We start from the raw sequence: 12289 nt of genomic DNA, 5'->3' as shown, positions 1-12289 counted from the left end.
ACTGCAGAATCCTATATAACGCATTCTACGGACATCTCCAGGAATGCATGGATCATGCTATCCCAAACAAAATCAAGACCCAATCATCCAAAGGCAGGCATCCAGTCTGGTGGACCCCAGCCATAAATAAACTGTACAACAGAAGGAGGAAGCTACTACATGATAGAGCAAAATCCCTAAAAGGGAAGGCATCTCTGATCAGTACTAGCAAAAATTACGATCCCTCATAAAATCCTCCAAGGCCAGCTTCGAGAGAAAAATTGCACAGGACACTAAAGACAATCATAAGGCTTTTTTCAGTTATGTTAGGAACCTGGGATGCAACTCCCATACTTGTTCTGAGTTGATTCTAAATGACAAAAAATACACTGAACCCACAGACATTGCCAATATCCTGGCAGACAGGTACAGTGCAAACTTCTCCACCCCCTCCCCCCCAAAAGAGCAAGTATCTATCCCGGCAGAGTGCAGCCTCCCAAACATCTCTGATGCTCAGGTGAAGGCTGCCTCTCCAAAGCAAAAAACACTGCTTCCATGGGACCAGATGGTGTCCCGGTTGCCCTACATGAACTCCAAGAAGAACTAATCCCTCAAGTAAAACTGCTGTACAATCTCAGCCTCACTACAAGATATGTGCCCAAAGAATGACGTACAGCAACAGTGGTCCCACTCCACAAAGGTGGCACCTCTGTGGACCCTGGAAACTATCGCCCCATAAGCCTGACTAGACTAGTATGCAAGGCTATGGAGAGGATCATCATGGAACTCATAAACAAAGACATTGGGGACCTACAGACACTAGATCCTACCCAATTTGGCTTTGTCAAGGGCAGATCCTGCCTTTTGAACCTGGTCGACTTCTTTGAAACCGTCACCAAGGCCATAGATGAAGGGAAGGTAGTCCACACAGCCTATCTGGACCTCGCAAAGGCATTTGACACAATACCCCACTTGGGCATCATAGATAAGCTATCCAGCCTAAATATAAACCCCTATGTCACAAGATGGGTCGCAAAAAGGCTCAAAGACAAAAACCACAGAGTCAGAGTTGCTGGAGCCATGTCAGACTCGAAACTGGTCACAAGTGGCATCCCACAAAGTTCTGTCCTGGGACCTCTCTTGTTCGGTATTTACTTTTCTGAGGTACAGGCCAATGTGGGAGGACTATGGCTCACCAAGTTCACAGATGACTGCAAACTGGGCGCCATAATCGACTCTCCAGCTGACACAAACATCCTTCAAAAAGGTCTTGCAGAGCCGGATAACTGGTGCCAGAGCCATGGTCTAAAGCTAAATGCCAAAAAGTGTATAGTCATACCCTTTGGCAAAAACAATGTGCCCACAAATTACTACATAGGTGGTAACCCATTAAATACAGAGAAAGTAATTAGGGATCTGGGCACCCAAGTTGATAGCAATCTCTCCTTTGACAACCACATTGCCAAAGTGGTTAGAAAGACCTTCTACATAGCCCACCTCATCATGAAAGGATTCACATCTAGATCAAGAGAGGTAATCGTGCCCCTTTATTCATCCCTCATCAGGCCCATCATAGAATACAATGCCCCCTTTGGGATGTACCTTACCAGACACCTGCAGCAATTAGAAAGATCCCAAAAGTACCTCACGGGATCAAGGGACTCAAACAGATGCCATATGCTGCTCATGTAAAAAAACTCCAGCTCTACTCAGTTGCATACTGCCTACTTCGAGGCGATCTATGCCTGACATATAAAGCTATGTCCAACCCAGAATTAATGGACATGCTCCAAATCAGTAAATCTAAATCCCTTAGAGCCACGCGCTCGAGGGACTTGAACCTCAGCACAGAAATAAATAGAACATGCTGGAGGGACAGATTCATAACCCAGAGGCTCCCTTCGCTCTGGAATAGAATTCCAATTCATGGTAGGCAGAGCACCTCACTGACTCTCTTCAAGAAGAATCTTGATGAGTGGATAGGGGATCGTAGGTTTGTCCCGGGGATTACTTCCGTGTCACTATTAGACAGAGGCACAGTAAACTAAACATTTAAAAGGGCACAGTATACTCAAATCAAGGGGTGGCGTAAGCTAAACACAATCGGGCTAGGCTTATAAATGCCCCAGGGCAGATAGCCTAGTATGAACCTATGAACCTATGAACTTATGTCCTGCTCCCCTTTTTAGTGCGATATTGGTGTTAGTAGCTATAGTTAGGGGGGTTGTGGGGGTGTAGACCCTCACATAAGTTGGTGTTCTGTTGTCTGGTACATTATATGGTAAAACCCAACTTGGTGTGGGGCTACATTGTATATGGGTCTATATTAGAACACCAGACTTTCAAAATTTCGAGTGTTCTAATATCGACCCGTTTTCAGCAAATGCTGAAAATATCGAAGAAACAGAAAACCAAATTTTTTCCTAGGGAAAGAATTCAGTTGTCCATTTCTGTTGCTTTGGTATTTTCAGTGCTGTGGTGGAAAGTTACGGGTCGGGTTCAGGTAAGTGTGTGATTGTGTGGACGTGAGGGTTAGGGTGGGGTAGGTGAGTTGAGGTTAGGAGGCAGGTCAGGTAAGTGTGCGATTGTGTGGATGTGAGGGTTAGGGCGGGGTAGGTGAGTTAGGGTTAGGGCGCGGGTGAGGTGACTGTGCGATAGTGGCGGACCTTATGGTTAGGGTTTGGGTTAAGGTAAGTGGATAGTTAGTGGTGTATGTATAGTTTAGTGTAGGGTTAGGTGTAAGAGTTTAGGTGTATGTGTGTGAATTGCTGTTTGTTTGGTGTGCTTGTGTTGTGTGTATGTGTTTTGGAACAGCAAATTTTTTCCCTAGGAAAAAAAATTGCTGTTCTGTATGTTCGATGTTTTAAATTTTCAATTAATAGGGTTCGATATTAGAACGGTAGCATTATCGCCTCACAGTTAGACGTTGCCCATTCGATTCTCAGTCAGAGCGTCTTCTGTGTGGCGATGTGCATGAACGGGCATTCCTTCATTGAAGGTTGTGCGTTAGGCCCGGCAAGCCAGCATGTAAAACTCTACTGCCAGTCATTAGCGGACCGGAGTTCTGCTGTGGCGACCCCTAACCGGGAAAAGCCAAAAGACACAAACAAACAAACAAACAAGGGTTCGATATTAGAACACTCAAAATTTTGAAAGTTCGGTGTTCTAATATAGAACCCTATATATATATATATATATATATATATATATATATATATATATATATATATATATATATATATATATACATATATATATTAAAAAATGTCTCTACTGTTGAATAACTGTGCTTTATGATATGTTTGGTACCACCTCACACATACCTGCAGCCCAGATGGCTTACTGGTAAATATATGTGGCAATGGTGTGCAGGGTCCTGGGTTACACACGTGCAAGGACTGATAATGTATGTGCTGGCCAGAACAAGGGCTGTTAGATACATAGTGATTAAGGCACCTGTAAGTAAATGTTAGTGGGTGCAAAATGGACAGTCATGTATGGTGTGACATTTCTGTTGGTAACACATTGCCCTTTGTGTGTTAAGGTGAGAGTGAAATGTTAGGGAAGGATAGTAGGTATATATGGGGAGGTAGGGTGGTTTAGAAGACAGACATGATGGACAAAACAGCATGCAGGGTTGGTGTATGACACATGTGGTGGGTAAAAAACCGTGGACAGTGAGGGGTATTTGGAAACAGGAAGGCCTATACAGGCCAAATGGAAATAGTGGGGCTGAGCTCCCCACACATAGGCAGTCACCACTGCACCTTAATGGCCCTGAAGGTGGCTATGCTGGGGGCTGAGCAGTAGGGGCAGGCTGAACCATTGCATGGGACACGAGGACATCACGGCTGTGTTGCTGATCACACAATTCTCTGCATAGCTCCCTATGCACCAGACCATGGACCTGATGTTAGGTTACAGGATCCTGTCTGTGTGCACTCCCGGAATGGCACAGGCCCCATCCCCTGAGGTGGGTCCACCTGAAAGTACTGCAGGACCAGCAGATGAAGAGGTCCCGTATCGGGTCCCAGATGTGATGCAGCCTACAGCCATGGCCAGATGAGGTGGAAGAGGTGGGTCTGCTGGGAACAGCCTTCCCAAATGTGATATTGATTTGCAGTGTTACAACATATGTTGTCAGTAATTGTCAACATAATCCAGGATTAGCTATAACAGCATGCATACATAGTCCTAGTAACTCAAAACACCAGATTTGGAATGGCTGCATAGCAAACAGAACAGATGCATATATGGAACCACAGTAAACATTACAATGGCATGCAGGTGACATTGTTAGGAACAGGCCACCAATGATACTGTTTAAACATGGAATATGAATAACAATAAATTTCAGTATGTGCTGCACAATAGGATATATGTCCCAACAGAAGGTTTTGTGTAAACATACCGAGTGATGTGTGTGTTCAGATTAGGTATGCATATATGACGGGGGTGAGGGAGATGTTATTTATCAAGTACGATAACCTTGCAGTATGATGTCCTCAGACCTTGTCACCTGTTTATGTCTTTCAGGTACCATGTCCAGGGAAAGGTTGTCTGCATATACTGCAGACAAAACAGATATCATTGTGCAGTATCTCGTGCATCATCACAGAACCCTGTTTTCATGGACATCACATGATATGCAGAAGAGGACTGCCCTCTGGAATAAGCTTGTCCTCAGGTTAAATAATGTTGGTCTGCATAACCGAAGTTATGAGCAGGTACGACTTCGTTGTACTGACCTCATCCACCACACCTGTCAATGTGCTGCTGCTGTCAGAAGGGACCAGCAAGCCACAGGTGGGGGTCATACCATCCAGCCCCCACTGACTCATGTGGAAGAGTGGAAGAGCTCCTTGCCAGCCTTGGGGCACCCACCCACTGGCAAATTCCAGCATCCAAAGAAAGTATTGTGGAGGTGGGTGCCACCCACACAATGGAGCAGGAACATCCCGGTAAGGCCCTAGGGCACATTAGTAGACCAGTGCTGCTGCTTATCTATCCTCATCTGTAAAGTAAATATATATATATATATATATATATATATATATATATATATATATATATATATATGCATATGTCAGATAATATAGTTTGTTGCTGCAGTGTATTAAGGAGCAGATGTGCATAATCTCTAGTATTGTGGGCTTGTACAGATGATGTTCTGAAATGCTGCTCCCACCCTGTACCAATGGCACAGGTGTGGCTACTGATATTACATTTCTCACACAACTATGTAGGTCCCTCTGGTATCCAACTAGGGCAGCAGCTTGCTGTTGGTGAGTATGGAGTTTTTTCTGTTTCACATTTGCCAATACAATGACCATGTTATGGCTATGCTATGTGCCATGCACACATGTAACACACCTACCCATAATGCATGCTGCACATGTTCACTTATTGTTGCTGTTAACTGCACTGTATCACAGTGGTCACCTTGGTGCCATATCTGAAGGGTATGTATGGATCTTGCAGTATATCACAGTGCAGGATGTGTGGACATAGATGAACATAGTGGTGGGAGGAATGGCCTACAGTACAGACATGTTTGACACAGTACCCTTCTACAGTGTTTAAACACTGTATACACCACTATCACAATGGAAACTATTCCAGATCTACACACTGACAAATCACAGTATCACATTACACACTGTTTACAACCTGTAATGTGATCCTAAAATGAGCAATGCATGTGTAATATGGAACCCTATGTTATGACAATACTTATAAGTTCATAGATTAGGTTCATAGATTAGTACTAGGCTAACTGTCTTTGTGGGGCATTGTAAGCTTAGCCAATTACCCCATGTGAGAATCAAACCCTGCACCTTTGGTTTATAAGGCAAACACCTTAACCATTGTGTCAACCTCCCACCTATGAGGAATAACGTACCTTAACAAACACTGGATGCATATGTGTGCACACACTCCAAATAACATATTGTGGAAGCAGCTTGTGAGGTACTGACAGCATTCACTCTTCTGGAATACACACCTTCCATCACGTACAGTGCCTAAATATCACACCAAGTAATGTTCTGCTATCCAAGACATCTGTCCTTGACATCTGCCCACTCACCGGCAACAGAGGCAGCCCTGGCTTGCACACTTGTTACTAGCTTTATTACCTCTGGTGAGGATTCTTCGACTACTGATACTGAGACACCTAATATTGGTGATTCTCCAAATGCTAGAAGGGGTCGAAGGACTGAGGTCCCTTTAGGGGGAAAAAACACAGGGCAGGAAGGAAACACAGAGGTCAAAAACTTAGAAGAGCTCTTCATGTCGATAGTGAAGTAAATCATTCATGTACTAATGTTTTAAATATTTCAAGTCATATTTTGACTGATGATCAATATTCCCTTCTTAATAAAGGCCTTGGTTTCATACCTGTTTTTTTTCACTGATGAAAGCATTTTGGTTTCTGATACAATGGATTTTTGTAGGAAAATTAACTTGAAATTATTTTTTCAACAACAAGATCAAACTGACAATGCTCAAAGATCATCTGATTTTAGATTTCACAAATCTACATTTAACCCTCCCATGGATAAACATGTTGCTGTTTTCCAGCAGGCGGTTGTAAAGGATATACACTTCAATTTGGGTTCTGTTGACACTATAAAGCATAACATGTCTAGGAAGGAACAAATAGCACTCACACAACTCAGAAACAATACGGATATTGTTATTATTTCTGCCGACAAAGGGGGTGCGGTGGTGGTGATGGATACTGAGTATTATGTGAATGAAGGTCTTAGACAACTTTCCAACCATCATCATTACATGAAGATGGAGATTGATCCGACTCCAGGTTTTGCCTTGGAAATTAATGAATTTTGGGAAAGGCTATAGAATCTGAATTATCTCTGATAAAACCAAAACTCATTTGACGGTTAAGGATCCTCAAACAACAACTTTATCTACTTCCTAAGATTCATAAGTCCATTGATCAGCCACCAGGCAGACCGATTGTATCTGGCATTGGGTCACTCACTGAACCCTTGTCTGTTTTTCTTACTGAAAAATTGAAACCACTGTTAACATGTGTTAGAGCAAGAATCAAGGACACGACTGAATTTTTGCAGATAGTCTCGAGTCTCAATTGGACCCTGAATGGATTATGTGTACCCTTGATGTATCCTCGCTTTATACCAGCATCCCTCATTGGGCTGGTATTAATGCCTTGGAATACTGGCTAAATAAACCAATTTATACCCCAGGGATGAACACCTTATTGTTGTGTATGGCTGAACACATTCTAACTAAAATGTTTTTATTTCCAACAAAACTGCTATTGGCAACTACAGACGGCTATGGGTGCATCTTTTGCACCCATCTATGCTGATCTTTTTATGGGCTACATGGAAGACATGATTTTATATGACCCTTTGCACAACATATATCTACCTGAGATTGATATATGGAGAAGATACCTGGACGACTGTTGGCTTATATGGAAAGGAGGTGAGGAATACCTCCAGGAATTTATTCAACATTTGAATGGGAACATCTGGGGTATCGAATTCACTGTGGAGTATAATAGGAGTGCAATCAGTTATTTGGATGTCAATTTAATTCGACAGGAGGATAACACTCTTAGAACGTCCGTGTATTACAGAAAATTCTCACAATATAATACCCTTCTACATGCTGATAGTTTTCATCCGAAACATATTATTCGGAACATACCGAAATCACAGTTTGTGCGGATGAAAAGGATTTGTTCCTCAGTGGATGATCTTCAGAGTCATCAAATGGATCTAGCCAAGAGATTTTTGTCCAGAGGTTATTCCACTCGTACTATTGAGTCAGCAGTCCAATTTAGTAATGCTAAATCCAGGGATTCTCATCTCCAATACAATACTAAAACTCATAATGAGGAATCAGATGTATGTAGATTTGTCACCACTTATGGCAGGAATAGTGCCAATTTAGTAAATATTATTAATACTCACTGGAATATATTGAATTCTCATCCATTGTTGGAAGATTATCTCGGAGAACGATGTTATTTTTCCTATAGGAAAGGCAAAACTTTAGGAATCTATTTTCACACTATAAAAACCAGGGTCATGGATCACACTCCAACTCAAAGAACACTTACTGGAGATAAACTTTCAGGCATTTATCCATGTGGACATTGCAGTTTTGTAACTATATTTTCAAAACTACTTCTTTCACTAGTAGGAACACTGGACAAATATCGATATACAGTTTTGGTAACTGCAGTTCAGACTGGATTATTTATCTTGCCACATGTACATGTCATGCAGTTTATATTGGCCAAACGTCTAGACAGTTTCGTGTCAGGATCTCTGCACACCTTGGTGACATTAGAAACACACGGTTAACTAATGCACTCTATAGACATATTATCACACATCCCACTGCCAAATTTACATTCACCATCATTGATCATATCATAGGAATCGATCTTTAAAACAGGTTGGCATGATATCCTAAATACCAAAGAAAAAGGTGGATCATTAAACTTGGGGGCTTTTCCTCCTGGATTAAATGATAAATTATAATTTGTAATTAACCATCACTTGCATTACATATATGTACTTATTTCTTATCAGGTTGCATTGCTTAGGTTTTGCATTTCAGCTCATTTTAGGATACTGTGGCTGGTATTCAACACCAGAATTCTTATAACCTGACTTTTGTTTGGGTTTATTTTGGGCATTTACCCTTTATTGTATGTTTTTATTAAGTTTGTTTATTATCATTGATATACCAGTATACTGTGTCTCTTTGGATTTTCATTATAATCTGGAGATATGCATGCAACTCAGGCAAACTTTTTGTTTACTGAACTATGTATTTTTCAATTACTTTTGCCTTGATTGTATTTTTCAATTACTTTTGCCTTGTTTGCATTTTTGACTTATCAGGAAGTGATGTCATATAGATGCCTTAGAGAACATTATATAAGATGATGACTAAGTGCTTTTTGCTGACTATACTACTGATGAAAGCCTTGCTGCTGAAACCGGTCTAGTTTCAGTTTTATTAAACTACTTTTGAACCTTCCTTGGTGCTGGCCTTTTTTCTGATTTTGGGTCACACTTGTTACAAACCAGGAAATGGATCCCATATCTGAAAGGTAGCACTCAGGAGTAGGAAAAGTAGCCTTACATCAACATTGTATATACCATGGCAAACAGTGCAGAGAGTCATGTATGTGTGTATGACATATGGGACAACATTCATGTCAGAAATAAACAGATGCCCATCCAAGACAGATGACAGCACATGCTGCAAACTGGTCATGGAGGCTGCCCAGACACATGCAGCAACACTAGGGACTTGCAGGAATGTCTAGCAGGTATTGCCTGCACAGTACCTGTGTCAACAATTACCTGGACTCTGCATAATTGTGGACTATGGGTTAGGATATTCAGATCGAAGAGTTGTTCCACAGGGGATATCATCCAGGGCTCTCTCCAGGTACTATATGCATAACATCAAGTCTCCTACAGGCATGTGTTGTAATGTGTTATGGTGTTTTGTGATGAAGGCTAAAACCTACAAATATTATTAATAAAGATACATGAGCTACTGCACAAGCATCACCTCAGTCCACCTCACCCCACCATCCCCATCTGTACCCTGCTGGTGCCAGTGTACACCTGTAGGTTTGCTGTTAATTAGCAGAAACTATGGTGGTAGCCATGTTGTTCTGCATCTGGGACACTGCCAAGTCACACTCATGTGTGGCCCATAGTTGTCATGCATCTGCAAAACAGCTGAGGATGGGGTGGTATGTCACCCTGAAACACAAAAGTGAACCAAAGCATATGTCTGAAGGTCACATAGAATGGCTGTATCTGAACACAGTCAAGGTCAGGCATTGTGCAAGACATAGCCGTGACTCAACAGCAGGGCTGTGCACATGAGCCATGCTTGTAATCTGGCAGAGTTGGGGGACATTTGTAGGGAGGGGTGACCACATAATGGCAAGTGAGGATGGCCCATGCTAGTATACACCTTCCATGAAAAGTTACTGCTGTTGTTCATGTACAGGTGCTGCAACAAAACATTGTGTTAAGGGTGTGCACACTTATGCAACCCACATATTTTATGCATCACTATCAACATCTGGACAGCTAACACATTTGTTTGATACTGCATGTGATTGCACAGGTCATATGTCACATATCAGGTATGTGTAATGGTAACATATGCAGTATTGTGGCCCCATGGCATATCAGGGAAGATGGTGGCATATCAATAAGGGTGTGTACACTCCTCATAGCCACAGTAAGCTTGGGAGGATGTCATTATAATTGGATTTAATTGCTGAGACAAGCACTGCTGATGATGAGATCTGCAAATCAAACATCAGGCACTCACTATTGCCATTTGTCCTCATATCAGCCCAGGTATGTATCTGTCAAACACATAGTGGCTGTGGCAACAGAGCAAACATAACTGCCACACATATACACAGTCAGCAATGGTGTGTACATTAGTGAGGTATGGTGCACAGTACATGGCAGGGTGCTGAACAGGTGCACAGCAATACTGTGTACATGGGTGCAGTGTGTTCCAGGGGAAGGGCCATCACCAACTAACACAACTCATGTATCACAGAGATGTATAATGTCAGTAACAGGGAATGAGATAGCTGCACTGCATGATGTTGAATGCTATATGTCATGCATGCTGACATGTGGGTAATCAGAGGTGTCTGTAATATCTATATGCCACCTCACTTGTAAGTGTGTGTGTCTGTGTGTGTGTGTGTGTGTGTGTGTGTGTGTGTGTGTGTGTGGGGGGGGTTACGGGTCTGTGGGTGTGGGTGTAGAGGTAAGCAATGACATACAGGTCTGAAAGATAGGTTTCTGTTTTCCCCTCACAGGTGGCGAGGTGGGTCAGGGTCCCTCCTGCATGGAATCTGAAGTTAGTGTCCATACAGACTCTGACAATGATGATAGGTGTGGAGAGGCACAGGCGGGGTTGTCAGTGGCTGAAGCTGTGCCATTGGTTGACATTCCACTGTTATCCGCCTCATCCCCACACACAGTCAAATTGCCTATACATACCCCATCACCAGTGGCCATAGATCAGGGGCAGTTGGCAGGTGGTGGCATGGAACAGGGCAGTGTGGGGACTATGGCAAGTGTGTCTGTACACAGCAGCCATAGCTGGATGTCCAGCAGGTCACCACACAGGCAGATATACAGGGGTGCTCATACAAGGGCTGCCGGACATCATGCCCCCTGGCAGCATTGCCACAGCTGGTGTCACCAGACGCATGTTTTGGACCATCATGGAGGCACAGGCATGTATGCAATAGTATACCAGACAGGGTCTGAGGCTACAAAGGCCTATTCATTCAGCTTTTATTGACACCATCTATGATCTCGCAGGTGCCCACCGTTATTTTGCAGAGGTCATGGATAGATGGTTTGGCAAGCTGGTGGGACTGGTCGACTGTACACTGTCCATGTTAGAGCATATGGTGGGAATACAGTGACAGCCAGGTGGACGTAGGTCAGCAACACCAACAGGTGGAGGTCTATGTGGACATGCAAGAAGTCGTAGCAGCTCCCATAGTGGCAGTATCAGCACAGCACTACAGATGGGGTGCTGTCCTCATCACACCACAGCAGGCTACATGCACGTGGCCCTGGCCAGTCCCAACAGGGACCCAGATCCAGTGCACAGGTGGCATCCTCAGGGGAGAGTAACATATCTGGCCTTGTACCTGGTAGTACCCGTGGAAACCCTGGCAGGCACAGTTTCTGTGTCTGTGGCTGGAGACAGTGACTCAAACAATCTGGAAATATATCACTGATTGATAAGTATATTTCTTGGCATTTTAACTTTTTAGAGTTCTGCATTGTCTTAATTTTGCCTGATTGAATTATTTTATATATTTTCTGGCATTGTTTTATTTTTCATATCTGTCCTGAAACTGATTTACCCCACCCTATCTTTGTAGTGTTGTTATAGTTGGTGGCTTTGCAGTTGCCAGCCCCTACTATAAATTTGATCTGGGACACCCCTTCCAGTCTGATGTTCACTCTACTTAATACAGAGAGAACATTTGAGAAGGCCAACCCACTTAGGTTCTTAATCTTGATTTTTTCTTCTGCTCCTCCTTCCTCTCTCCTTGAACTTTACTAAAAAAAAATTGCACTTTATTTTGCTTTTGCCTCTTTTTAAAAGTACTCAGTTGTATTTATTTTGCTGCATTTATTACTGCTTGGTAGTAGCCTGATTAAATTGTAACAGTTATCCTAAGCCTTTTTGGTTTAAGCACTTGGGCATCAGACCAGTTGTTTTA

This window comes from Protopterus annectens, chromosome 1.part2, assembly GCF_019279795.1.
Source record: "Protopterus annectens isolate FY-2018-M chromosome 1.part2, PAN1.0, whole genome shotgun sequence".
Classification (NCBI taxonomy): domain Eukaryota; kingdom Metazoa; phylum Chordata; order Ceratodontiformes; family Protopteridae; genus Protopterus; species Protopterus annectens.
This window is presented reverse-complemented; position numbering follows the sequence as displayed.